The sequence below is a fragment of the Oncorhynchus gorbuscha genome, unplaced genomic scaffold (genome assembly GCF_021184085.1).
Source record: "Oncorhynchus gorbuscha isolate QuinsamMale2020 ecotype Even-year unplaced genomic scaffold, OgorEven_v1.0 Un_scaffold_781, whole genome shotgun sequence".
In the NCBI taxonomy this organism is placed as follows: Eukaryota; Metazoa; Chordata; class Actinopteri; order Salmoniformes; family Salmonidae; genus Oncorhynchus; species Oncorhynchus gorbuscha.
This window is the reverse complement of record NW_025745810.1, coordinates 289,125-314,790: the sequence shown is the minus strand read 5'-3', so window position 1 is coordinate 314,790 and position 25,666 is coordinate 289,125. Positions and strand designations below refer to the sequence as shown.

At 46.7% G+C, this 25,666-nt stretch overlaps 1 protein-coding gene across 1 annotated transcript in view; it reads left to right on the top strand.

The window, feature by feature from the left end:
• The first annotated feature begins 1,207 nt into the window (after positions 1–1,207).
• Positions 1,208–25,666, top strand: part of LOC124020246 (IQ motif and SEC7 domain-containing protein 3-like) — a 126,276-nt gene continuing 101,817 nt past the window's right edge. The window contains exon 1 of the mRNA XM_046335605.1: positions 1,208–1,279. The gene's annotated coding sequence lies outside the window, so the exon portion shown is untranslated. The remainder of the gene's footprint in view (positions 1,280–25,666) is intronic.

Below are 25,666 nucleotides of genomic sequence, written 5' to 3'. Positions count from 1 at the left end.
CCGTTCCCCCATGTACCGATCCTGAGAGGAAGCCAAGGGAATGTTGTTCCTGAGAGGAAGCCAAGGGAATGTTGTTCCTGAGAGGAAGCCATGGGAATGTTGTTCCTGAGAGGAAGCCAAGGGAATGTTGTTCCTGAGAGGAAGCCAAGGGAATGTCGTTCCTTAGAGAGAGAGATGGAGTGGGGGAATAGAGACTGAGATGGAAAGGCAGAGAGAGAGAGATATGGAGAGTTAGAGGACAAAGCAAAGGATTGGGCTCTGTAAATCGACTCGCTCTCTCTCTCTCCACGCCTCGTGTCCAGGCAGAAGAGAGATGGGAGAATTCCTGCGGGAACTGAACCCACAACCTTGGCATTGCTAGCTCTATGCTTTAACCAGCTGAGCCCCACATGGCACTATGCTAGTCAATGTTCTCTGGCTAGGTTATGTGGAGGCAGGATGGGTGGAGGTGGGGAGGGTTATAGGGCAGAGAGGCAGCCACGTGCCCCACTCCAAGCAGCCCGTCATCGGGGACATCTGCCATCTCTCTTCCCTGTCACTGTGAGAGTCTGGCCCTCCTCCAGCCCTTTGGCCCGTTCACCACACGTCTGGACATGTCCGACCGCTCCTCGGTACCTGCAAGCCCCACAGCTGCCAGCAGGGGGAAAACGAGCCACCACGGCCCGGCAGCCATGTAAGCCAGGTCAACAGGAGGTTGATTAAGTTGTAAAAAAGGCTATTTTGTGTCACAATGTCTAATAAATTAAGTGAACCTAGTGTTGAGAGGGCAAAATGGAAGCAGCTCTTTTTTGGGGGCTAAAGTGAAAGGGACATCTCCTTTCACGCTTAGCTCGGTTGTTTGCTGAACCAACGAACACTCTCTCCTCATCGATGCAATACTCCAACCCCCTTCCATACAGTAAAACACAGTATTTGTATTACAATGCATTTTAAACAGTGTCATTTCAACAGTATGTACATAAGAAAGAAACCTCAGTTACAGTTCCATTGCATGTATTAGTTAAAGCCATAGAAATATGACTAAAACAGGGATAAAGCTCCCCAGACCACAGGAATTTGTCTCTACCCTCTTGGGTTCCTTCAATATGGCTGATGCCAGTTCTAGTAAATCAATTTCAAACAAGCTCCTTAATATTCCTCCTGCCTCGCTAATGTCCTTTCCCTCCTTTTCTCTCCCTCCTCTCTCCCTCGTATCTCCCAGGAACCAGACTGTGCTGCACCAGTTCTGCTGCCCGGCCCCAGAGGCCCCCGAGGGGGAGTCCTCGGCCTGTGTCCCCAGGTAAGATGGCTGCCTCCCTTTTCACCCAGCACCATATTTGTTGTTGTTGTTGATTGTAGTCACCGTTGCTTCTAACCGTTTTCCTGGTGGTGGTGGTGCTACTGTAAGACAACACAACTGCCCCAGTTTCCTCCGTCTTGAAGTGGTTGTAAGTCCTTTGGGGGTCCCTGACTGTCGTCGACCAATCCAGGCTCAGTGCTTTCGTTTCCCCACTGTGATGTTATCAAGAGAGAGAGAATGTCATCAAGAGAGAGAGAATCTCCTACACATCTTTAAATAGTGGCCAGGTAGACAGAGAGGGAGTTACTATTCACTACAAATGCAGCTTGTCACTTTATTTGGGGTTTTGAACATTGAAAAAAACTCGAAATTAAGACCGAATCAATCTCAGCTCCAGGAGAGGCGATCAAGATAAATTCATGGGAACATGATGGTAATCTCCAAATCAATCAGAGAGAGATCCTATTTCCTGGACGCTGGTCAACTCATCCAAAGCAATGCCATAGGAAACAATAGAAGCACGGCCCAGGGCTTAGTGATAAAGGCAGGATGAGGATAATATGAGATTTTAATATCTCCACCGAGCACACAGTGTTATCAGGGAATGAGGTAAGCAGTCAGGAATGGTGCTGTGATGGACTTATACTCAACTACTGCATACTCCTGGTATCTGAGGAGAGTCAGCCGTTTCAAAATCCTTTATCTCTGCCTCCTTGTCTTTCTCCTCAACACGTCTCCATGTAGACATGATGGATGTTGATCAGTCTATATACAACAGTAGCTCCTGCAGTTCACGGAGTCATTATTTTTCTGCCTCAAACAAAACGAGACGCACCAAGTCTTTGCTTGGCCACTCGGCATCGCTCTGTTTCTCCGAATCCACTGCAGGCGGAGAACTCTGCAAATTACCACGACTGCCAGTGGAACGTCAATAGTAATTAAGCCATCCAGCCTGGACGATTGCTGCTAAGAATCTGTACATTTCTGCTGGATGGTGGAAAAAGTGGAAAAAAGCCTGGCAAAGCAAAGCTTGTGTTGATGCTGGATTCCACCAACCCTGTGGTGCTGGATACAATAAAGCCTTGCTGGAACAAAAGCTCCAACGCTCATCCTCTAAGTCCCACTGTAACCACCACGAGGCCCTGGGTGATTGAATTAGTCACACTGAGAGAGACAGAGAGAGAGAGAGAGAGAGAGAGAGAGAGAGAGAGAGAGAGAGAGAGAGAGAGAGAGATGGAGAGAGAGAGACAGAGAGAGACAGAGACAGAGAGAGAGAGACAGAGAGAGAGACAGAGCAAGAGAGAGAGAGAGAGAGAGAGAGAGACAGAGACAGAGACAGAGAGAGAGACAGAGAGAGAGACAGAGAGAGAGAGAGAGAGAGAGAGAGAGAGATGGAGAGAGAGAGAGAGACAGAGACAGAGACAGAGACAGAGAGACAGAGAGAGACAGAGAGAGAGAGAGAGAGAGAGACAGAGCAAGAGAGACAGAGAGAGAGAGAGAGAGAGAGAGAGAGAGAGAGAGAGAGAGAGAGAGAGAGAGACAGAGACAGAGAGAGAGACAGAGAGAGAGACAGAGAGAGAGAGAGATGGAGAGAGAGAGACAGAGAGAGACAGAGAGAGAGAGACAGAGAGAGAGACAGAGCAGAGAGAGAGAGAGAGAGAGAGAGAGAGAGAGACAGAGAGACAGAGACAGAGACAGAGAGAGAGACAGAGAGAGAGAGAGACAGAGAGAGAGAGAGATGGAGAGAGAGAGACAGAGAGAGACAGAGAGAGAGAGACAGAGAGAGAGACAGAGCAAGAGAGAGAGAGAGAGAGAGAGAGAGACAGAGAGAGAGACAGAGAGAGAGAGAGACAGAGAGAGAGAGACAGAGAGAGAGAGAGACAGAGACAGAGAGAGAGACAGAGAGAGAGAGAGACAGAGCAGAGAGAGAGAGAGAGAGAGAGAGAGAGAGAGATCAGAGAGAGAGAGAGCAGAGAGAGAGAGAGAGAGAGAGAGAGAGAGAGAGAGAGACAGAGAGAGAGAGAGCAAGAGAGAGAGAGAGAGAGAGAGAGAGAGAGAGAGAGAGAGAGAGAGAGAGAGAGAGAGAGAGAGAGACAGAGAGCGAGAGAGAGACAGAGAGCGAGAGAGAGACAGAGAGAGAGAGACAGAGAGAGAGAGACAGAGAGAGACAGACATAGAGAGAGAGAGAGAGTGAGCGTGAGAGAGAGAGAGAGAGAGTGAGAGAGAGTGAGCGTGAGAGAGAGAGATGGAATCACCTCTCTGCAATCGTCTTTGTCTTTGCACCAGAGGGGCAAACAAAAAACTATTTATCAGATAAAAGTCTGGTTTGCCTGGGAAACTACTCTCAAAAGTCCCCTCTAGTCAGTGACTGTCACCTAACCAGCCACAACACCTTATTTTTGGAGTATAAAGAGACCGTTCAGAAGCACAAGTTAAGATGAATTCAGGTGACTTTCATCAAAGGCGGGCAGGGAAATTGGAGGGGAAAAAAGACAGACAAAAACAATCAATCAGAGTTCAGTGGATTGAACTAATAGAAGTGGCTTGGCAGCGGTGCGGCGTGCGATTCCTTTGGGCTCATGGACCATTAAGCAGAGCACAAACAGAATGGACACCACAAAAACAACTATGAAAATACCCCCAAAGCAAACCACTTCAAACGGAGATCTCTCAAAGCGGTTTGTGGGTTGCCAGGTTTTGTTGCTTCTTTTTTAGCCTATTTCTCTGAAAGTCTCTTTTCTATTCTGTTTGTTGTTACATTTTACTTTGGACTTCAGTGTTTTGTCAGCGAAGTGTTGATCATCATACGTTTATACCTCACGACATGAGATCACACCCACAAGCCTCCATTCTCATCCACACCACTTCCACCCATTCAGACCTGTCGCTCCCACCGCCACCTCAATGTACTTACTATGTAATAGCAATGTAACAACTGAAGTATTACAATGTCATAACCAGTGTCATAATCCACCCAAGTCTCATTGAGAGGTTCAGGGTCTGCCACTAGGGCAAGGCAACTGGTTAGCCATCCACTGAACCAGTGTCATAATCCACCCAAGTCTCATTGAGAGGTTCAGGGTCTGCCACTAGGGCAAGGCAACTGGTTAGCCATCCACTGAACCAGTGTCATAATCCACCCAAGTCTCATTGAGAGGTTCAGGGTCTGCCACTAGGGCAAGGCAACTGGTTAGCCATCCACTGACACATGCAATGCATTCGTGTTCATGTGGAGAATTGTTATTACCATGTTATTGCATGCTTTTGGCTTAGTAGTGATCAGAACATAGAGCTCCCTGTCTTTGTGTGTTTGTGTGTGTGTCTGTGTGTGTGTCTGCGTGCACTGTCGTACCCATGACACAGATGTTTAACATTCTTCAACAAATACCCAACAGCTAATATCTGCCATGGGCATCTAGGCTAAGGCTCACTGATAAAGGAGAGACACTTCTCATTGATGAATTAGCCTAGCATCATGCTATTTTAGCCTAGCGTCATGCTATTTTAGCCTTGTGTTGCACCCACCGTTGTTTTGACACAAGGCCAAGCCGCCTTCACTCTCCTTGTTAAGGCATATCCACAAAAAGCTGCTTCCTGAAATAAATGTGAGTTCATTCCTGTCTTCTGTGATTGAAGCGCTGCAATATCTGCCCACCAAAACAAGGCCTCATTTCCATATGAAAGGCGGCTCCTAGCCTGTTCTGCACTGCCTTATCTTCACTCTGGGGAGTACTGAAGCTCTGTTTTTCACAGACACAGAAACACATAGATAGACACATTGCTAGTGTTGTAAAAAGTACCCAATTGTTATACTTGAGTAAAAGTAAAGATATCTTAATAGAAAATGACTCAAGTAAAATTGAAAGTCACCCAGTAAAATACTATTTGAGTAAAATACTAAAAGTATTTGGTTTTAAATATACTAAAGTATCAAAAGTAAATGTAATTGATCAAATATACTTAACTATCAAAAGTAAAAGTAAAAGTATAAATAATTTCAAATTCCTTATATTAAGCAATCCACACACCATCATTAAAGAAAAATGTAATTTACGGATAGCCAGGGTACACTCTAACACTCAGACATAATTTACAAACATGTGTTTAGTGAGTCTGCCAGATCATACGCTGTAGGGATGACCAGGGATGTTCCCTTGATAAGTGCCTGAATTGGACCATTTTCCTGTCCTGCTAAGCATTCAAAATGTAACAAGTACTTTTGGGTGTCAGGGAAAATGTATGAAGTAAAAAGTACATCATTTTCATTAGGAATGTAGTGAAGTAAAAGTAAAAGTAGTCAAAAATATGAATAGTAAAAGTACAGATACCCCAAAAAACTCCTTAAGTAGTACTTTAAAGTATTTTTTACTTTACAGCCCTGCAAATTGCAATGGTTGATATTTTGTTTTCACCCTCAACGCCAACAGGTCACTTTGGAAAAGGGCAAACTCACTGACGTGTGAGTTTTGGACAGCTCCATTCTACTCATTTGAAGTGATTTCTGTCCACGCAATCTCTATTTTGCTATTTCGGGTCCTGGAGAGTCCGTCTGTTCATTGCCGGGTCACAAGATGGCGTCGGTCATCCTAATGAGAAGCGCGTTATACTTCTGGTTCTGCTGAGTCAGACAGGCTGTGACCAAAGTGGAACTGAAGACCTCTCTCTCTCACACACACTACATACATGAGTTTAATCCCAAGTGTTCCACAAGTGTTCTCACCTTGTGAGCCTGTCACTCTTGTCCTACCAGTGTGCACTAGGGTGGGGGAATAAGTGTCAACAGTCACGCAGTCAGATCTAATGATCTATGAACGAGGGCATGATTGGGGAGGCGGGAGGGCGAGGGGTGTGAGTCGATCAACACTTCTGATATGCAAGCTCTTAAAAACAGCATGAGCTAACACGTCAACTGACAAACAGCATGAGCTAACACGTCAACTGACAAACAGCATGAGCTAACACGTCAACTGACAAACAGCATGAGCTAACACGTCAACTGACAAACAGCATGAGCTAACACGTCAACTGACAAACAGCATGAGCTAACACGTCAACTGACAAACAGCATGAGCTAACACGTCAACTGACAAACAGCATGAGCTAACACGTCAACTGACAAACAGCATGAGCTAACACGTCAACTGACAAACAGCATGAGCTAACACGTCAACTGACAAACAGCATGAGCTAACACGTCAACTGACAAACAGCATGAGCTAACACGTCAACTGACAAACAGCATGAGCTAACACGTCAACTGACAAACAGCATGAGCTAACACGTCAACTGACAAACAGCATGAGCTAACACGTCAACTGACAAACAGCATGAGCTAACACGTCAACTGACAAACAGCATGAGCTGTTTGTTTGATTTATTCAACTGACAAATTTTTCATGCAGAGCTAACACGTCAACTGACAAACAGCATGAGCTAACACGTCAACTGACAAACAGCATGAGCTAACACGTCAACTGACAAACGGCACTCGGAATCTGTTTGTTTGATTTATTTTTCTATGTTATTTTATTTTTCTGCAGAGCCGTACCTTCCCCTTCGCTCTACAGTAGATGTGTTGCAGTAGTAGATGTGTTGCAGTAGTAGATGTGTTGCAGTAGTACATGTGTTGCAGTAGTAGATGAGTTACAGTAGTAGATGTGTTACAGTAGTAGATGTGTTGCAGTAGTAGATGGGTTACAGTAGTAGATGGGTTACAGTAGTAGATGGGTTACAGTAGTAGATGGGTTACAGTAGTAGATGGTTTACAGTAGTAGATGGGTTACAGTAGTAGATGTGTTACAGTAGTAGATGGGTTGCAGTAGTAGATGGGTTACAGTAGTAGATGGGTTACAGTAGTAGATGGGTTACAGTAGTAGATGGTTTACAGTAGTAGATGGGTTACAGTAGTAGATGGGTTACAGCAGTAGATGGGTTACAGTAGTAAATGGGTTACAGTAGTAGATGGTTACAGTAGTAGATGGGTTACGGGTTACAGTAGTAGATGGGTTACAGCAGCATATGGGTTACAGTAGTAGATGTGTTGCAGTAGTAGATGGTTTACAGTAGTAGATGGGTTACAGTAGTAGATGTGTTACAGTAGAAGATGGGTTGCAGTAGTAGATGGGTTACAGTAGTAGATGGTTTACAGTAGTAGATGGGTTACAGTAGTAGATGGGTTACAGCAGTAGATGGGTTACAGTAGTAAATGGGTTACAGTAGTAGATGGTTACAGTAGTAGATGGGTTACGGGTTACAGTAGTAGATGGGTTACAGCAGCATATGGGTTACAGTAGTAGATGTGTTGCAGTAGTAGATGGGTTACAGTAGTAGATGTGTTGCAGCAGTAGATGGGTTACAGTAGTAGATGGGTTACAGTAGTAGATGGGTTACAGTAGTAGATGGGTTACAGTAGTAGATGGGTTACAGCAGCAGATGGGTTACAGTAGTAGATGTGTTACAGTAGTAGATGGGTTACAGTAGTAGATGGGTTACAGTAGTAGATGGGTTACAGTAGTAGATAGGTTACAGTAGTAGATGGGTTGCAGTAGTAGATGGGTTACAGTAGTAGATGGGTTACAGCAGCAGATGGGTTACAGTAGTAGATGGGTTACAGTAGTAGATGGTTACAGTAGTAGATGGGTTATGGGTTACAGTAGTAGATGGGTTACAGCAGCATATGGGTTACAGTAGTAGATGTGTTGCAGTAGTAGATGGGTTACAGTAGTAGATGGGTTACAGTAGTAGATGGGTTACAGCAGTAGTAGGGTTACAGTAGTAGATGTGTTGCAGTAGTAGATGTGTTGCAGTAGTAGATGTGTTACAGTAGTAGATGGGTTACAGCAGCAGATGGGTTACAGTAGTAGATGGGTTACAGTAGTAGATGTGTTGCAGTAGTAGATGGGTTACAGTAGTAGATGTGTTGCAGTAGTAAATGGGTTACAGTAGTAGATGGGTTACAGTAGTAGATGTGTTGCAGTAGTAGATGGGTTACAGTAGTAGATGTGTTGCAGTAGTAGATGGGTTACAGGAGTAGATGTGTTGCAGTAGTAGATGGGTTACAGTAGTAGACAGGTTACAGTAGTAGATGAGTTACAGTAGTAGATGGGTTACAGTAGTAGATGTGTTGCAGTAGTAGATGGGTTACAGCAGCAGATGGGTTGCAGTAGTAGATGGGTTACAGTAGTAGATGTGTTGCAGTAGTAGATGGGTTACAGTAGTAAATGGGTTACAGCAGCAGATGGGTTGCAGTAGTAGATGGGTTACAGTAGTAGATGGGTTACAGTAGCAGATGGGTTACAGTAGTAGATTGGTTACAGTAGTAGATGGGTTACAGTAGTAGATGGGTTACAGCAGCAGATGGGTTACAGTAGTAGATGAGTTGCAGTAGTAGATGGGTTACAGTAGTAGATGTGTTACAGTAGTAGATGAGTTACAGTAGTAGATGGGTTACAGTAGTAGATGGGTTACAGCAGCCATCTGACAAACTGACAAATAGGAAAGAGAATCAGTGTGTTCCACGGACGGCTTCTCTTAAAGACAACTAAATCATTTCTACCTGCAGTCTTTGTTGACTGCAGATGTCTGTACAAACAGGGATACAGCCTTGAACACAAACTTACAACTCCAACATTGATGTAGAATCTCAAACACTCTCATGATGGAATGGACTGGAGTAGTTCTCAGACTCTAAAAATGATAGGGCATTTTGGAGTCAAGGTCCGTCAGCCCAGGATAACAAGTGTATACACTTGCCGGGGTTATAGCTGTTTTCAGATCAGTTATAGATGTGTCTTGTGTACAGCACGTTCAAATCTCCTTCCTGGTGTGGTGACGGTACATTTACTGTACTTCTCAGTGACACAATGGTCACAGTGGGCTAATCGGACCAAGTACTGCGCAGATACTGACACACTAACCAATGGTAGTGCAGATTCCGACTTCACCTGACCAATGGCAAGCGAGGTGGAGGTGGGGTCAGAGCGAGGCCTCGTTAGAGGTCTTTTCACAGGGCGGAGTGAATGTTAGCTGATTCGTCTCAATTAGTCCTGTTTCCTCCAATTGTTTCCCGAGACCAGAGCAACAGACACACCTTAACGAGATGCGCTATGCTAATTAGCTTGCACAATCTGCCGTAATGACCTGGCTCGTCTGAGACGGAATTAATCATCATGATCTTTTTTTTTGGGGGGGGGGGGGTCTGTTTAGATTTTCAATCAAGAATAGTTAATGCATTTCATATATGGCAATTAAAGACATTTTTTGAATTTTACTTATAAGTTGATGCATTTTTTGCTAGACTGCAAACTCTCCTCCAAGACTCTCCAATCCAAAATCAAATCTAGAGTCGGCTTTCTATTTCGCAACAAAGCCTCCTTCACTCATGCCGCCAAACTTACCCTAGTAAAACTGACTATCCTACCGATCCTCGACTTCGGCGATGTCATCTACAAAATAGCTTCCAATACTCTTCTCAGCAAACTGGATGCAGTATATCACAGTGCCATCCGTTTTGTTATTAAAGCACCTTATACCACCCACCACTGTGACTTGTATGCTCTAGTCGACTGGCCCTCGCTACATGTTCGTCGCCAGACCCACTGGCTCCAGGTCATCTACAAGTCTATGCTAGGTAAAGCCCCGCCTTATCTCAGTTCACTGGTTACGATGGCAACATCCACCCGTAGCATGCGCTCCAGCAGGTGTATCTCACTGATCATCCCTAAAGCCAAAACCTCATTTGGCCGCCTTTCCTTCCAGTTCTCTGTTGCCTGCGACTGGAACGAATTGCAAAAATCTCTGAAGTTGGAGACTTTTATCTCCCTCACCAACTTTAAACATCTGCTATCTGAGCAGCTAACCGATCGCTGCAGCTATACATAGTCCTTTGGTATATAGCCCACCCAATCTATCTACCTCATCCCCATACTGTTTTTATTTTATTTACTTTTCTGCTCTTTTGCACACCAGTATCTCTACCCGCACATGTTCATCTGATCATTTATCACTCCAGTGTTAATCTGCTAAATTGTAATTATTCACTCCTATGGCCTATTTATTGCCTACCTCCTCATGCCTTTTGCACACAATGTATATAGATTATTTTTTTCTTCTACTATGTTATTGACTTGTTTATTGTTTACTCCATGTGTAACTCTGTGTTGTTGTCTGTTCACACCGCTATGCTTTATCTTGGCCAGGTCGCAGTTGCAAATGAGAACTTGTTCTCAACTAGCCTACCTGGTTAAATAAAGGTGAAATAAAAAATAAAATATATTCAGCTCAGTGCCTTCACATGAGGGTTAAGGACACTGGTAAGAAGATGCCAAAATAACTCTCTGTCTCTCAAATAGTTTATAAATGGTCAGTTGGCTTTTCCTCTCTCTCTTTCACTTTCCTGCTTCTTTCTTTCTTTTCCTCTCTCTCATTCCCTCACCTTCTTTCTCTCTTCTCTCCCCCTCCCTCTCTGTCGTCCTTTATATCCCTGTTTCTCCCACCAACTCTCTCTCTCTCTCTCCCTCTCTCTCTATCCCCTCTGTCTTTCTCTCTCTTTCTACCTCATTCCCTCTCTCCTTCATTCCTTCTCTCTCCTTCCCCCTTCTCTGTGTGTGTTTACCAGTGGAAGTTGTGCTGCAGATGGGTGCACAGCTCTCGGGGCTCAGGGTGTCATGTCGATTAGTGGATGCTTGTGTTCTCCAAGCAGGTCAGGCCGAGGTGAAGTCAACACCTCTTGATCCAGGATAACACTCACACAGTATAGAACCCCGTCACACATCACATCAGAGAAGTACAAGCTACGCTATAAACATTGGAATCAGTTGCTCACTTCTCTTCAACTAGATTTCTCTCTTGCTCTTTCTCTTTCTGTTCACTTCTGTTGCTCCCGTATCCCCCATCTCTCTGTCTCTCTCTACTCTACTCTACTCTCCCCCTGTCTCTCTACTCTCTCTCTCTACCTTACTCTCCCCCTGTCTCTCTCTCTCTCTCTACTCCCCCCGTCTCTCTCTCTCTCTCTCTACTCTACTCTCCTCGTCTCTCTCTCTCTCTACTCTACTCTACTCTCCCCTGTCTCTCTCTCTCTCTCTCTCTCTCCCTCTCTACTCTACTCTACCCCCCCCTCTCTACTCTACTCTACTCTACTCTACTCTCCCCCTGTCTCTCTACTCTCTCTCTCTACCTTACTCTCCCCTGTCTCTCTCTCTCTCTCTCTCTACTCTACTCTCCCCGTCTCTCTCTCTCTACTCTACTCTACTCTCCCCCTGTCTCTCTCTCTCTCTACTCTACTCTCCCCTCTCTACTCTACTCTACCCCCCCTCTCTCTCTCTACTCTACTCTACCCCCCCCTCTCTCTCTCTCTACTCTACACTACTCTTGCCCTGTCTCTCTCTCTCTCTACTCTACTCTCTCCCCTCTCTACTCTACTCTACCCCCCCTCTCTCTCTACTCAACTCTACTCTCCCCCTGTCTCTCTCTCTCCTCTACTGTCCCCCTGTCTCTCTCTCTCTACTCTACTCTCTCCCTCTCTCTCTACTCTACTCTACTCTCCCCCTGTCTCTCTCTCTCTCTACTCTCTCCCCTCTCTACTCTACTCTACTCCCCCTCTCTCTCTCTCTACTCTACTCTACCCCCTCTCTCTCTCTCTACTCTACTCTACTCTTGCCCTGTCTCTCTCTCTCTCTACTCTACTCTCTCCCCTCTCTACTCTACTCTACCCCCCCTCTCTCTCTCTACTCAACTCTACTCTCCCCCTGTCTCTCTCTCTCTCCTCTACTGTCCCCCTGTCTCTCTCTCTCTACTCTACTCTCCCCTGTCTCTCTCTCTACTCTACTCTCCCCCTGTCTCTCTACTCTACTCTACTCTCCCCCTGTACTCTCTCTCTCTTTCTCTCTCTCTACTCTCTCTCTCTCTCTCTCTCTCTCTACTCTACTCTCCCCCTCTCTCTCTCTCTCTCTCTCTCTCTCTCTACTCTACTCTCCCCCGTCACTCTCTCTACTCTACTCTCTCCCTGTCTCTCTCTCTCTCTCTACTCTACTCTCTGTCTCTCTCTCTACTCTACTCTCTCTCTCTTCCTATCTCTCTCTCTCTCTCTACTCTACTCTCTGTCTCTCTCTACTCTACTCTCTCTCTCTCTTCCTCTCTCTCTCTCTCTCTCTCTACTCTCTCTCTACTCTACTCTCTGTCTCTCTATTCTCTCTCTACTCTACTCTCTCTCCCTCTCTCTCTCTCGCTCACATTGATAGCCACTCAGCAACTAGTTGATCCTGAACTCTGAGCTCTGAACTCCTAATCTAATCAAGGCTCTAAGCTCGCATGCCACCACTCAGCCTCTCCCCAAGTTCTATGTGGAGAGCGTTGAGAGAGAGAGGAAGAGGAATGTAGGGAAGGCTTTGCACCTGGCCAGGCATATGTTTTCCTTGAAACGAGGGTCTGGACAGACGGAACTTGGGAACATCATTACCTAAATATATCCAGCTGATGGATGGAAAACTCTTTTAGGCAATTTTCCCTCCAAAAGCATATCCGGCGAGGTCACACCCCACATAACAATAGGCTATGATTAGCAGCACTAGTTGATCTAATCACCTGATTTGTTGAGGAAATGTATGGAACGTCATTAATCACATTCATCTTCGTCTGCTACTTGCGCAGGTAGACAGCTGTGTAGGTGCCGTTTTCCGTTGTCAATTGATCATATGAATAAACTCCCCTAATTAGCCATGCTGTCTGCCGCTGAAGGTAAATGTGACTCTGGGTAAAATGAGAGAGCAGCGGAAACTCTACTTCACGGTCATACTCTTGTGTCTAGCACCGTGACGGATAGGGTTTTACTGTGGGGGGTTGGCAGACTACAGAGACCATGATGCATTGGGGCACCGGGGGGAAAGTGGTATGTGGTTGATGGTGTTGCTGTAGGACGTTCAGGGGCATGCTGGGAAGTTTGGAGAGCTCGTTTGTTACGGGGCTTGTCTTTGGGATGTGTTGGCCCCCCTGCAGTTTTCTCACTCTCTTTTTTTTTCTCACAAATGTGTGACGGCTGAGGAGATAGATCATCTCTCACTGCTTTCGTCCTCACACTGATGGAACACCCAACCTTAGTAACATATAGTCACGCACACACACACACACGCACACGCACTCACATACGGACACGCACACGCACGCACACACGCACTCACGCACACACACATGCACACACGCACTCACGCACACGCACACACGCACACACACGCACTCACGCACACACACTCACGCACACACGCACATACACGTCACACTCACACCCGGGAATTAGATTTCACATGTGTTCTCTCTTAATCACACTCTATCAAAGTTCCTGTCACCTCCTCTGCTCTCTCTCTCCATCCCTCCCTTTCCCCCTCCCTTTCCCCCTCCCTTTCTCCCTCCCTTTCTCCCTCCCTCCCTCTCCCTCCCTCCCTCCCTCCCTCCCTCCCTCCCCCCCTCCCTCCCTCCCTCCCTTTCACTCTCCCTCCCCATCCCTCTATTGCGTGCTGTTGCCTTGGAGTGACTTTGTGCACTGCCTCAGCTGGAGAAAGTGACCTTGCTGGCTTGCTGTGCTGTTGTCATGGAAACAGGGAGCAGCAGCAGAGAGACGGGCAGACACAGCAGTGGTTCCATCCACAGGCTATCCATAATAGATGGAGACTTTGAGTGGACCAGAGAGTGCGTGTGTGTGTGTGCTTGTTTGTATGTGTGTGTCACTGTAGAAGTTGCAGAGCCAGCAGCAAGTCATGGAGACATCTGCATCATTTGCCCTTCATATCTACTCTCTGTCCACGAGTCTGCTCCTCATCCAATCACTACTGGCTTCCATTCAAATTCTGTGTCCCCTCAGCCGATCAGAATGCCCTCTGCTCCTATTTTACAAAGGCTTCAACCAATCAGCCTTTGCCTCACTCTTTACATTCCCCAGGGTTATACCACATTCCCAATTATTTAAAATCATTAAAACCCTGTTGATGCAAAATTCTGCCTCTGATGTGGTGGACTCACTAAACACACATGCTTCATTTGTAAATTATGTCTGAGTGTTGGAGAGGGCTCCTAGCTGTTCGTAAAAAAATGGTGCCGTCTGGTTTGCTTAATATACAGTAAGGAATTTTAAATGATTTATACTTTTAATTTTGATACGTAAGTATATTTTACCAATAACATTAACTTTTGATACTTGAGTATATTTAAAACCAAATACTGTTACACTTTTACTTTTACTAGAGTCATTTTCTATTAAGGTATCTTTACTTTTACTCAAGTATGACAATTTGAAACTTTTTCCAACACTGTCCTCCCCGATGTGCCAGTTTCATAAGTTGAGCTGAATTGTAATTGTACATTCATCGTGAGAAGGCCTCACTTATGGCTTGGCAGTCACCACACCACACACATCCTCATTGTGGAAGATGAATACCCTGTCTTTGCATAGCACTGCAATCCGATTCCAACTGCGCTCTTCACGTTGCTCTCCATTTGATTTCTGCCCACGACTGCGAGGTCACGCATGACTCCAACACCATCATCAAGTTTCCTGACGACACGACGGTGGCAGGCCTGATCACCGACGATGATTAGACAGCCTACAGGGAGGAGGTCAGTGACCTGGCAGTGCCGGGACAACAACATCTTCCTCAACGTCAGCAAAACAAGTAGCTGATGGTGGACTACAGTAAAGGGAGGAGGTCAGTGACCTCGCAGTGCCGGGACAACAACCTCTTCCTCAACGTCAGCAAAACCAAGTAGCTGATCGTGGACTACAGTAAAGGGGGAGGGCAGGGGTGAGCACGCCCCCACCCACATCGACAGGGCTGCAGTGGAAGGGGCGGAGAGCTTCCAGTTCCTCGAGGACAAATCACTAAGGCCTCTTTCTCTCCGGAAGTTGAAAAGGTTTGGCATGGGCCCTCAGTTCTACAGCTGCACCATTGAGAGCATCTTGACTGGCTGCATCACTGCTTGGTATGGCAACAGCACCGCCCTCGGTTGCATGGCCTACAGAGGGTGGTGCGGACATCGAAATCAGGCGGTGTGAAAGCGGAAAGTCTCCAGCCAGCCAAGACATAGACTGTTCTCTCTGCTTCCACACAGCAAGCAGTACCGGTGCATCAAGTCTGACACCAACAGGCTCCTGAACAGCTTCTATCCCCAAGCCATAAAACTGCAAAATAGCTACAAATATTTTGCCAACAAGGACTATCTGAGTTGACCCTTGTATTTCAGTTTTGCACTGTCTCCATGCACGCTCACAGGACTCTACACTCTCATGCACACTGACACTCAAACACACACATAACATGCTCACACATTTAGTGCTGGGCAATGTGGCCTAAGAATCATATCTAAAAGTTATGGCCGATTCATGATATACAGTGCATTCGGAAAGTCTTCAGACCCCTTCCCTTTTTCCACATTTTGTTCCGTTACAGGCTTATTCTAAAATGGATTAAGTTAGTTGTTTCCTCATCAATCTACACACAATACCCCATAATGACAAAGCGAAAACACAATTATTCAGACCCTTTGCTATGACACTCAGTTGAGCTCAGCTGCATCCTGTTTCCATTGATCATCTTTGAGAAGTTTCTACTTGATTGGAGTCCATCTGTGGTAAATTCAATTGATTGGACATGATTTGGAAAGGCACACACCTGTCAATGTAAGGTCCGACGGAATTATCCATAGAGCGCAGAGAGAGGATTGTGTCCAGGGTACCAAAAAATGTCTGCAGCATTGAAGTTTGGAAGTTGGGCCTCTCTTTTAAATTGCCTATTCAACAACTTACAAAAAAATTGAAGCTGAAATTGAGATTTTATTTAAGGAATAAGGCCTGTTTTTCTTTTGAAGCCAGAAGGAGGCTGGTATCAGCTACATTTATGCCTTTACTAGACTATGGGGATATTTTGTATATGAATGCTTCCCCTCAGTGTTTGAGATCAATTGACACCCTTTACCATGGCACTTTGAGATTTATTTTAAACTGCAAAACCCTTACGCACCACTGCACTTTGTATACCAGGGTTGGCTGGCCTTCTATAGTCACTCGTAGGCTCAGGCACTGGTATACTTTTATTTACAAAGCCATTTTGGGTTTACTACCTGAGGACGGGGCTAGGTCTACCTGCTGGGCCGGCAGCCTTGCGAGGGTTAACAGGTTGAAATGTTTTACTCACGTTGACCACAGTGAAGGAGAGGCCGCAGGCTTTGGTAGCGGGCGGTGTCAGTGGCACTGTATTGTACTCAAAGCGAGCAAAGAAGTCATTTAATTTGTCTGGGAGCAAGACGTTGATGTCCGCGACGGGGATGGTTTTCTTTTTGTAATCCGGTGGTGGCAGCATCATGCTGTGGGGATGTTTTTCAGCGGCAGGGACTGGGAGACTAGTCAGGATCGAGGGAAAGATGAACGGAGCAAAGTACAGAGAGATCCTTGATGAAAACCTGCTTTAAAGTTTTTTTGTAAAGAGTCAAGGCATCTGAATACTTTCCGAATGCACCGTTTGCAGTATCTTCATTTGAATATAGATGTTATCTTATTAAGAGATATATTTTCTCTAAATAAGCATTGTTGTAGAATTAAAGGTCAAATACACTGCGTTTCAAACAGCAATAATTTAATGAATTCAGGGCTTGTGAAGTTATAACTAGGCTAAATATACTACCTTGTCAAAAGTATGCAAAGTATGCTCTTCGAACATCTCATTCCAAAATCATGGCCGTTATTATGGAGTTGGTCCCCCCTTTGCTGCTATAACAGCCTCCACTCTTCGGGGGAAGGATTTCCACTAAATGTTGGAACATTGCTGCAGGGGGACTTGCTTCCATTCAGCCACAAGTGCATTAGTGAGGTTGGGCACTGATGTTGAGCGATTAGGCCTGGCTCGCAGTCGCAGTGTTTCAATTCATCCCAAAGGTGTTTGATGGGCTTGAGGTCAGGAATGTGTGCAGGCCAGTTAAGTTCTTACGAACCAATCTCGACAAACCATTTCTGTATGGACCTTGCTTTGTGCACGGGGGCATTGTCATGCTGAAACAGGAAAGAGCCTTCCCCAAACTGTTGCCACAAAGGTGGAAGCACTGAATCATCTAGAATGTCATTGTTTGCTGTAGCGTTAAGATTTCCCATCACTGGAACTTAGGGGCCCAAACCATGAAAAACAGCCCCAGACCATTATTCCTCCTCCACCAAACTTTGTATTTGGGACTATGAATTCACAGTTGAACAGGGCAGCTCTAGTGGGGAAGAAATTTGATTAACTAACTTGTTGGAAAGGTGGCATCCTATGACGGTGCCATGTTGAAAGTCACTGAGCTCTTCAGTATGGGCCATTCTACTGCAAATGTTTGTCTATGGAGATTGCATGGCTGTGTGCTCTATTTTATACACCTGTCAGCAACGGGTGTAGCTGATATAGCCAAATCAACTCATTTGAAGGCATGTTCACATACTTTAGGCCATGTCGTGTATAAGTCTTCCAGAACCATACGACCAGTGATACAGTCTCTGTAGTGGTGAATCCATCGTCTCTGGAGTCTAGATTGAGCTCCTCTCCTTTACCGTCATCACTCTACTGGCTTACCTGTTCAGCAGCAAAGCAGGGAGGTTTTAGAGGAGGAGATTTGATGAAAGCGCTGTCGTTTTGACGAGTTTGCCAACATGCTGATCGGATGCGTTGGGGCTTGACGTTCCAGAGCTGGGACTCTGAATCTGAAGAGTGAGTTATACCCGGGCCTCGGCCACAAGAAGAAGCTATTTTTGTGAAGCTTCCGTTGAGCGAATCCAAACTTTCATCTGCATAAAGCCTTTCATCTTGCCAAAGGATCTGAAAGCGCAGTGAAAGTGAATGACTTCCAATATTTTTTGGTGGTGGAGCAAATAGGGCAGGAACTCACAGGCACTTTACTGTACTACTGTGCAGTCAGAGTGGTAGGCTCCTAGTTATTATGGATGGTTGATAATGTGGCACAAAGAACTGTGGCAAATTGGTACTTTCTCCAAGGTGATGTGTGTCGGGTAATGATACATTTGGATTCGTTAATGGGTATGTTTCAGAACTGGGTCTGCATAGCGAAATCATACAAAAACTCATTGAATAACACTTCCATGTCCTGCAGACATAATATCCTATGGCTCTCAGAGATGTATTCAGTCTAACCCTTCCCTCAGGTTTGGAAGTTAAGGGCACTTCCCCCTTACTGCTTCTAGAAAGTGGCATTGGAACGGACTCCGTGCCTCACTCCTTCCTCAAGTTAGAGCGGTAGCTTACTGCTTCATAATAACCATTCTGAATCCGAGCGTCCGAAAGGCAAGAAAAAAAAGAAACAGTTGCCTTAATGTTTCCCATTTCTCAGTGTAAATTGGGTCCCCTGGTAGAAGTGATGACGCACATTGAAAATAACAAAGTGGAAATCATTACCACCGTGAAGCCTGTATTCGGATTAAAGCCCACTTCCTGTCTCTTATACACTGTGTGGCCAGGGATCCTTTTGATTACCTGGAGGCACAGAAGACCCTCACACTTACGCACGTTCTCATTTGCATTCCTTCAATTGGTATATCTACTTAATTGGAATGCTTATTCATTTGGAATCTTTTTTTTCTTTACCCTCTGTCTATTTATGCCTCTCTTTCTCTCTCTCTTTCTTTCCCGCTCTTTAATGGTCTGCCATGCCATTAGATTCTATCGTCTCTAGGGTCCCAGACCACCAATATGCAGGCCAGTCAATAGCACAACCTAAGCCTGCCTGCTGTGTGATAAGTCTCCTGGAATGTTTACATGTATGTACTGGATTCTAACGCCCTCTCCCTGGATGTACATGTATGTACTGGATTCTAACGTCCTCTCCCTGGATGTACATGTATGTACTGGATTCTAACGTCCTCTCCCTGGATGTACATGTATGTACTGGATTCTAACGTCCTCTCTCCCTGGATGTACATGTATGTACTGGATTCTAACGTCCTCTCCCTGGATGTACATGTATGTACTGGATTCTAACGTCCTCTCCCTGGATGTACATGTATGTACTGGATTCTAACGCCCTCTCCCTGGATGTACATGTATGTACTGGATTCTAACATCCTCTCCCTGGATGTACATGTATGTACTGGATTCTAACGTCCTCTCCCTGGATGTACATGTATGTACTGGATTCTAACGTCCTCTCCCTGGATGTACATGTATGTACTGGATTCTAACGTCCTCTCCCTGGATGTACATGTGTGTACTGGATTCTAACGTCCTCTCCCTGGATGTACATGTATGTACTGGATTCTAACGTCCTCTCCCTGGATGTACATGTATGTACTGGATTCTAACGTCCTCTCCCTGGATGTACATGTATGTACTGGATTCTAACGTCCTCTCCCTGGATGTACATGTATGTACTGGATTCTAACGTCCTCTCCCTGGATGTACATGTGTGTACTGGATTCTAACGTCCTCTCCCTGGATGTCATGTATGTACTGGATTCTAACGTCCTCTCCCTGGATGTCATGTATGTACTGGATTCTAACGTCCTCTCCCTGGATGTCATGTATGTACTGGATTCTAACGTCCTCTCCCTGGATGTACATGTGTGTACTGGATTCTAACGTCCTCTCCCTGGATGTCATGTATGTACTGGATTCTAACGTCCTCTCCCTGGATGTCATGTATGTACTGGATTCTAACGTCCTCTCCCTGGATGTCATGTATGTACTGGATTCTAACGTCCTCTCCCTGGATGTACATGTGTGTACTGGATTCTAACGTCCTCTCCCTGGATGTCATGTATGTACTGGATTCTAACGTCCTCTCCCTGGATGTACATGTATGTACTGGATTCTAACGTCCTCTCCCTGGATGTACATGTATGTACTGGATTCTAACGTCCTCTCCCTGGATGTACATGTATGTACTGGATTCTAACGTCCTCTCCCTGGATGTACATGTATGTACTGGATTCTAACGTCCTCTCCCTGGATGTACATGTATGTACTGGATTCTAACGTCCTCTCCCTGGATGTACATGTGTGTACTGGATTCTAACGTCCTCTCCCTGGATGTACATGTATGTACTGGATTCTAACGTCCTCTCCCTGGATGTACATGTATGTACTGGATTCTAACTGTCATGCAGGTGAAAGAGGACCCAAAAGCGACTTGGCGAAAACAGAGTCTTTAATCCAGTAAAGTAAATACAATCAAAAAACACAACTTTCACTCGAAATGACGAGGACAAACTGGAGACTCGATCTTGAACAGCAGGTGAACAGCAGGTTGCCTCGGGAAGGCACTTGAACCAAACATACTCAGACACCTGCTCACCACGCAGCATCTGAGGAAAACACGACACGACAGGGCGATACACAAACACAGCACGGTGAATTCTAGACAAGGAACCGACAGGGCAGAAACGAATAACAAGGAGAGAAATAGGGACTCTAATCAGGGAAAAGGATCGGGAACAGGTGTGGGAAGACTAAATGATGATTAGGGGAATAGGAACAGCTGGGAGCAGGAACGGAACGATAGAGAGAAGAGAGAGCGAGAGAGTGAGAGAGGGAGGGGGAGAGAGAGGGATAGAAAGAGGGAAAGAACCTAATAAGACCAGCAGAGGGAAACGAATAGAATGGGAAGCACAGGGACAAGACATGATAATAAATGACAAAACATGACAGTACCCCCCCACTCACCGAGCGCCTCCTGGCGCACTCGAGGAGGAATCCTGGTGGCAACGGAGGAAATCATCAATGAGTGAACGGTCCAGCACGTCCCGAGACGGAACCCAACTCCTCTCCTCAGGACCGTAACCCTCCCAATCCACTAAGTATTGGTGACCCCGTCCCCGAGAACGCATGTCCATGATCTTATGTACCTTGTAAATAGGTGCGCTCTCGACAAGGACGGGAGGGGGGAGGGAAGACGAACGGGGGTGCGAAGAAAGGGCTTGACACAGGAGACATGGAAGACAGGATGGACGCGACGAAGATGTCGCGGAAGAAGCAGTCGCACAGCAACAGGATTGACGACCTGGGAGACACGGAACGGACCAATGAACCGCGGAGTCAACTTACGAGAAGCTGTCGTAAGAGGAAGGTTGCGAGTGGAAAGCCACACTCTCTGGCCGCAACAATACCTTGGACTCTTAATCCTGCGTTTATTGGCGGCTCTCACAGTCTGTGCCCTGTAACGGCAAAGTGCAGACCTCACACTCCTCCAGGTGCGCTCACAACGTTGGACAAACGCTTGAGCGGAGGGAACGCTGGACTCGGCAAGCTGGGATGAGAACAGAGGAGGCTGGTAACCCAGACTACTCTGAAACGGAGATAACCCGGTAGCAGACGAAGGAAGCGAATTGTGAGCGTATTCTGCCCAGGGAGCTGTTCTGCCCAAGACGCAGGGTTTCTGAAAGAAAGGCTGCGTAGTATGCGACCAATCGTCTGATTGGCCCTCTCTGCTTGACCGTTAGACTGGGGATGAAACCCGGAAGAGAGACTGACGGACGCACCAATCAAACGACAGAACTCCCTCCAAAACTGTGACGTGAATTGCGGGCCTCTGTCTGAAACGGCGTCTAACGGGAGGCCATGAATTCTGAACACATTCTCGATAATGATTTGTGCCGTCTCCTTAGCGGAAGGAAGTTTAGCGAGGGGAATGAAATGTGCCGCCTTAGAGAACCTATCGACAACCGTAAGAATCACAGTCTTCCCCGCAGACAAAGGCAGACCGGTAATGAAGTCTAGGGCGATGTGAGACCATGGTCGAGAAGGAATGGGGAGCGGTCTGAGACGACCGGCAGGAGGAGAGTTACCCGACTTAGTCTGCGCGCAGTCCGAACAAGCAGCCTGAGTCGGCCACCAAAAGCGCTGGCGAATAGACGCAAGAGTGCCTCGAACACCGGGATGACCAGCTAACTTGGCAGAGTGAGCCCACTGAAGAACAGCCAGACGAGTGGAAACAGGAACGAAAAGGAGGTTACTAGGACAAGCGCGCGGCGACGCAGTGTGCGTGAGTGCTTGCTTAACCTGTCTTTCAATTCCCCAGACTGTTAACCCGACAACACGCCCATAAGGAAGAATCCCCTCGGGATCAGTAGAAGCCACAGAAGAACTAAACAGACGGGATAAGGCATCAGGCTTGGTGTTCTTGCTACCCGGACGGTAAGAAATCACAAACTCGAAACGAGCGAAAAACAACGCCCAACGAGCTTGACGGGCATTAAGTCGTTTGGCAGAACGGATGTACTCAAGGTTCTTATGGTCTGTCCAAACGACAAAAGGAACGGTCGCCCCTCCAACCACTGTCGCCATTCGCCTAGGGCTAAGCGGATGGCGAGCAGTTCACGGTTACCCACATCATAGTTGCGCTCAGATGGCGACAGGCGATGAGAAAAATAAGCGCAAGGATGAACCTTATCGTCAGACTGGAAGCGCTGGGATAGAATGGCTCCCACGCCTACCTCTGAAGCGTCAACCTCGACAATGAATTGTCTAGTGACGTCAGGAGTAACGAGGATAGGAGCGGACGTAAAACGTTCTTTTAGAAGATCAAAAGCTCCCTGGGCGGAACCGGACCACTTAAAACACGTCTTGACAGAAGTAAGAGCTGTGAGAGGGGCAGCAACTTGACCGAAATTACGAATGAAACGCCGATAGAAATTAGCAAAACCTAAAAAGCGCTGCAACTCGACACGTGACCTTGGAACGGGCCAATCACTGACAGCTTGGACCTTAGCGGAATCCATCTGAATGCCTTCAGCGGAAATAACGGAACCGAGAAAAGTAACGGAGGAGACATGAAAAGAGCACTTCTCAGCCTTTACGTAGAAACAATTCTCTAAAAGGCGCTGTAGAACACGTCGAACGTGCTGAACATGAATCTCGAGTGACGGTGAAAAAATCAGGATATCGTCAAGATAGACAAAAACAAAGATGTTCAGCATGTCTCTCAGAACATCATTAACTAATGCCTGAAAAACAGCTGGCGCATTGGCGAGACCAAACGGCAGAACCCGGTACTCAAAATGCCCTAACGGAGTGTTAAACGCCGTTTTCCACTCGTCCCCCTCTCTGATGCGCACGAGATGGTAAGCGTTACGAAGGTCCAACTTAGTAAAGCACCTGGCTCCCTGCAGAATCTCGAAGGCTGATGACATAAGGGGAAGCGGATAACGATTCTTAACCGTTATGTCATTCAGCCCTCGATAATCCACGCAGGGGCGCAGAGTACCGTCCTTCTTCTTAACAAAAAGAACCCCGCCCCGGCCGGGAGGAAGAAGGCACTATGGTACCGGCGTCAAGAGACACAGATAAATAATCCTCGAGAGCCTTACGTTCGGGAGCCGACAGAGAGTATAGTCTACCCCGAGGAGGAGTGGTCCCCGGAAGGAGATCAATACTACAATCATACGACCGGTGAGGAGGAAGAGAGTTGGCTCGGGACCGACTGAAGACCGTGCGCAGATCATGATATTCCTCCGGCACTCCTGTCAAATCGCCAGGTTCCTCCTGAGAAGTGGGGACAGAAGAAATGGGAGGGATGGCAGACATTAAGCACTTCACATGACAAGATACGTTCCAGGATAGGATAGAATTACAAGACCAATTAATAGAAGGATTATGACATACTAGCCAGGGATGACCCAAAACAACAGGTGTGAAAGGTGAACGAAAAATCAAAAAGAAATAGTCTCACTGTGGTTACCAGATACTGTGAGAGTTAAAGGTAGTGTCTCAAATCTGATACTGGGAAGATGACTACCATCTAAGGCAAACATGGGCGTAGGCTTGTCTAACTGTCTGAAAGGAATGTTATGTTTCCGAACCCATGCTTCGTCCATGAAACAACCCTCAGCCCCAGAGTCAATCAAGGCACTGCATGTAGCACCCGAACCGGTCCAGCGTAGATGGACCGACATAGTAGTACAAGATCTAGATGAAGAGACCTGAGTAGTAGCGCTCACCAGTAGCCCTCCGCTTACTGATGGGCTCTGGCCTCTTACTGGACATGAATTAACAAAATGTCCATCAAATCCGCAATAGAGGCACAGGCGGTTGGTGATCCTCCGTTCCCTCTCCTTAGTCGAGATGCGAATCCCTCCCAGCTGCATGGGCTCAGTCTCAGAGCCAGAGGAGGGAGATGGTTGCGATGCGGAGCAGGGAAACACCGTTGATGCGAGCTCTCTTCCACGAGCCCGGTGACGAAGATCTACCCGTCGTTCTATGCGGATGGCGAGAGCAATCAAAGAGTCCACATCTGAAGGAACCTCCCGGGAGAGAATCTCATCCTTAACCACTGCGTGGAGTCCCTCCAGAAAACGAGCGAGCAGCGCCGGCTCGTTCCACTCACTAGAGGCAGCAAGAGTGCGAAACTCAATAGAATAATCCGTTATGGACCGTTCACCTTGGCATAGGGAAGCCAGGGCCCTAGAAGCCTCCCTACCAAAAACTGAACGGTCAAAAACCCGAATCATCTCCTCTTTAAAGTTCTGGTACTTGTTAGAGCAATCAGCCCTTGCCTCCCAGATAGCTGTGCCCCATTCTCGAGCCCGGCCAGTAAGGAGTGAAATGACGTAAGCAACCCGAGCTCTCTCTCTAGAGTATGTGTTGGGTTGGAGAGAGAACACAATCTCACACTGCGTGAGAAAGGAGCGGCACTCAGTGGGCTGCCCGGAGTAGCAAGGTGGGTTATTAACCCTAGGTTCTGGAGGCTCGGCAGGCCAGGAAGTAACAGGTGGCACGAGACGAAGACTCTGGAACTGTCCAGAGAGGTCGGAAACCTGAGCGGCCAGGTTCTCCACGGCATGGCGAGCAGCAGACAATTCCTGCTCGTGTCTGCCGAGCATGGCTCCTTGGATCTCGACGGCAGTGTAACGAGCGTCTGAAGTCGCTGGGTCCATTCCTTGGTCGGTTCCTTCTGTCATGCAGGTGAAAGAGGACCCAAAAGCGACTTGGCGAAAACAGAGTCTTTAATCCAGTAAAGTAAATACAATCAAAAAACACAACTTTCACTCGAAATGACGAGGACAAACTGGAGACTCGATCTTGAACAGCAGGTGAACAGCAGGTTGCCTCGGGAAGGCACTTGAACCAAACAGACTCAGACACCTGCTCACCACGCAGCATCTGAGGAAAACACGACACGACAGGGCGATACACAAACACAGCACGGTGAATTCTAGACAAGGAACCGACAGGGCAGAAACGAATAACAAGGAGAGAAATAGGGACTCTAATCAGGGAAAAGGATCGGGAACAGGTGTGGGAAGACTAAATGATGATTAGGGGAATAGGAACAGCTGGGAGCAGGAACGGAACGATAGAGAGAAGAGAGAGCGAGAGAGTGAGAGAGGGAGGGGGAGAGAGAGGGATAGAAAGAGGGAAAGAACCTAATAAGACC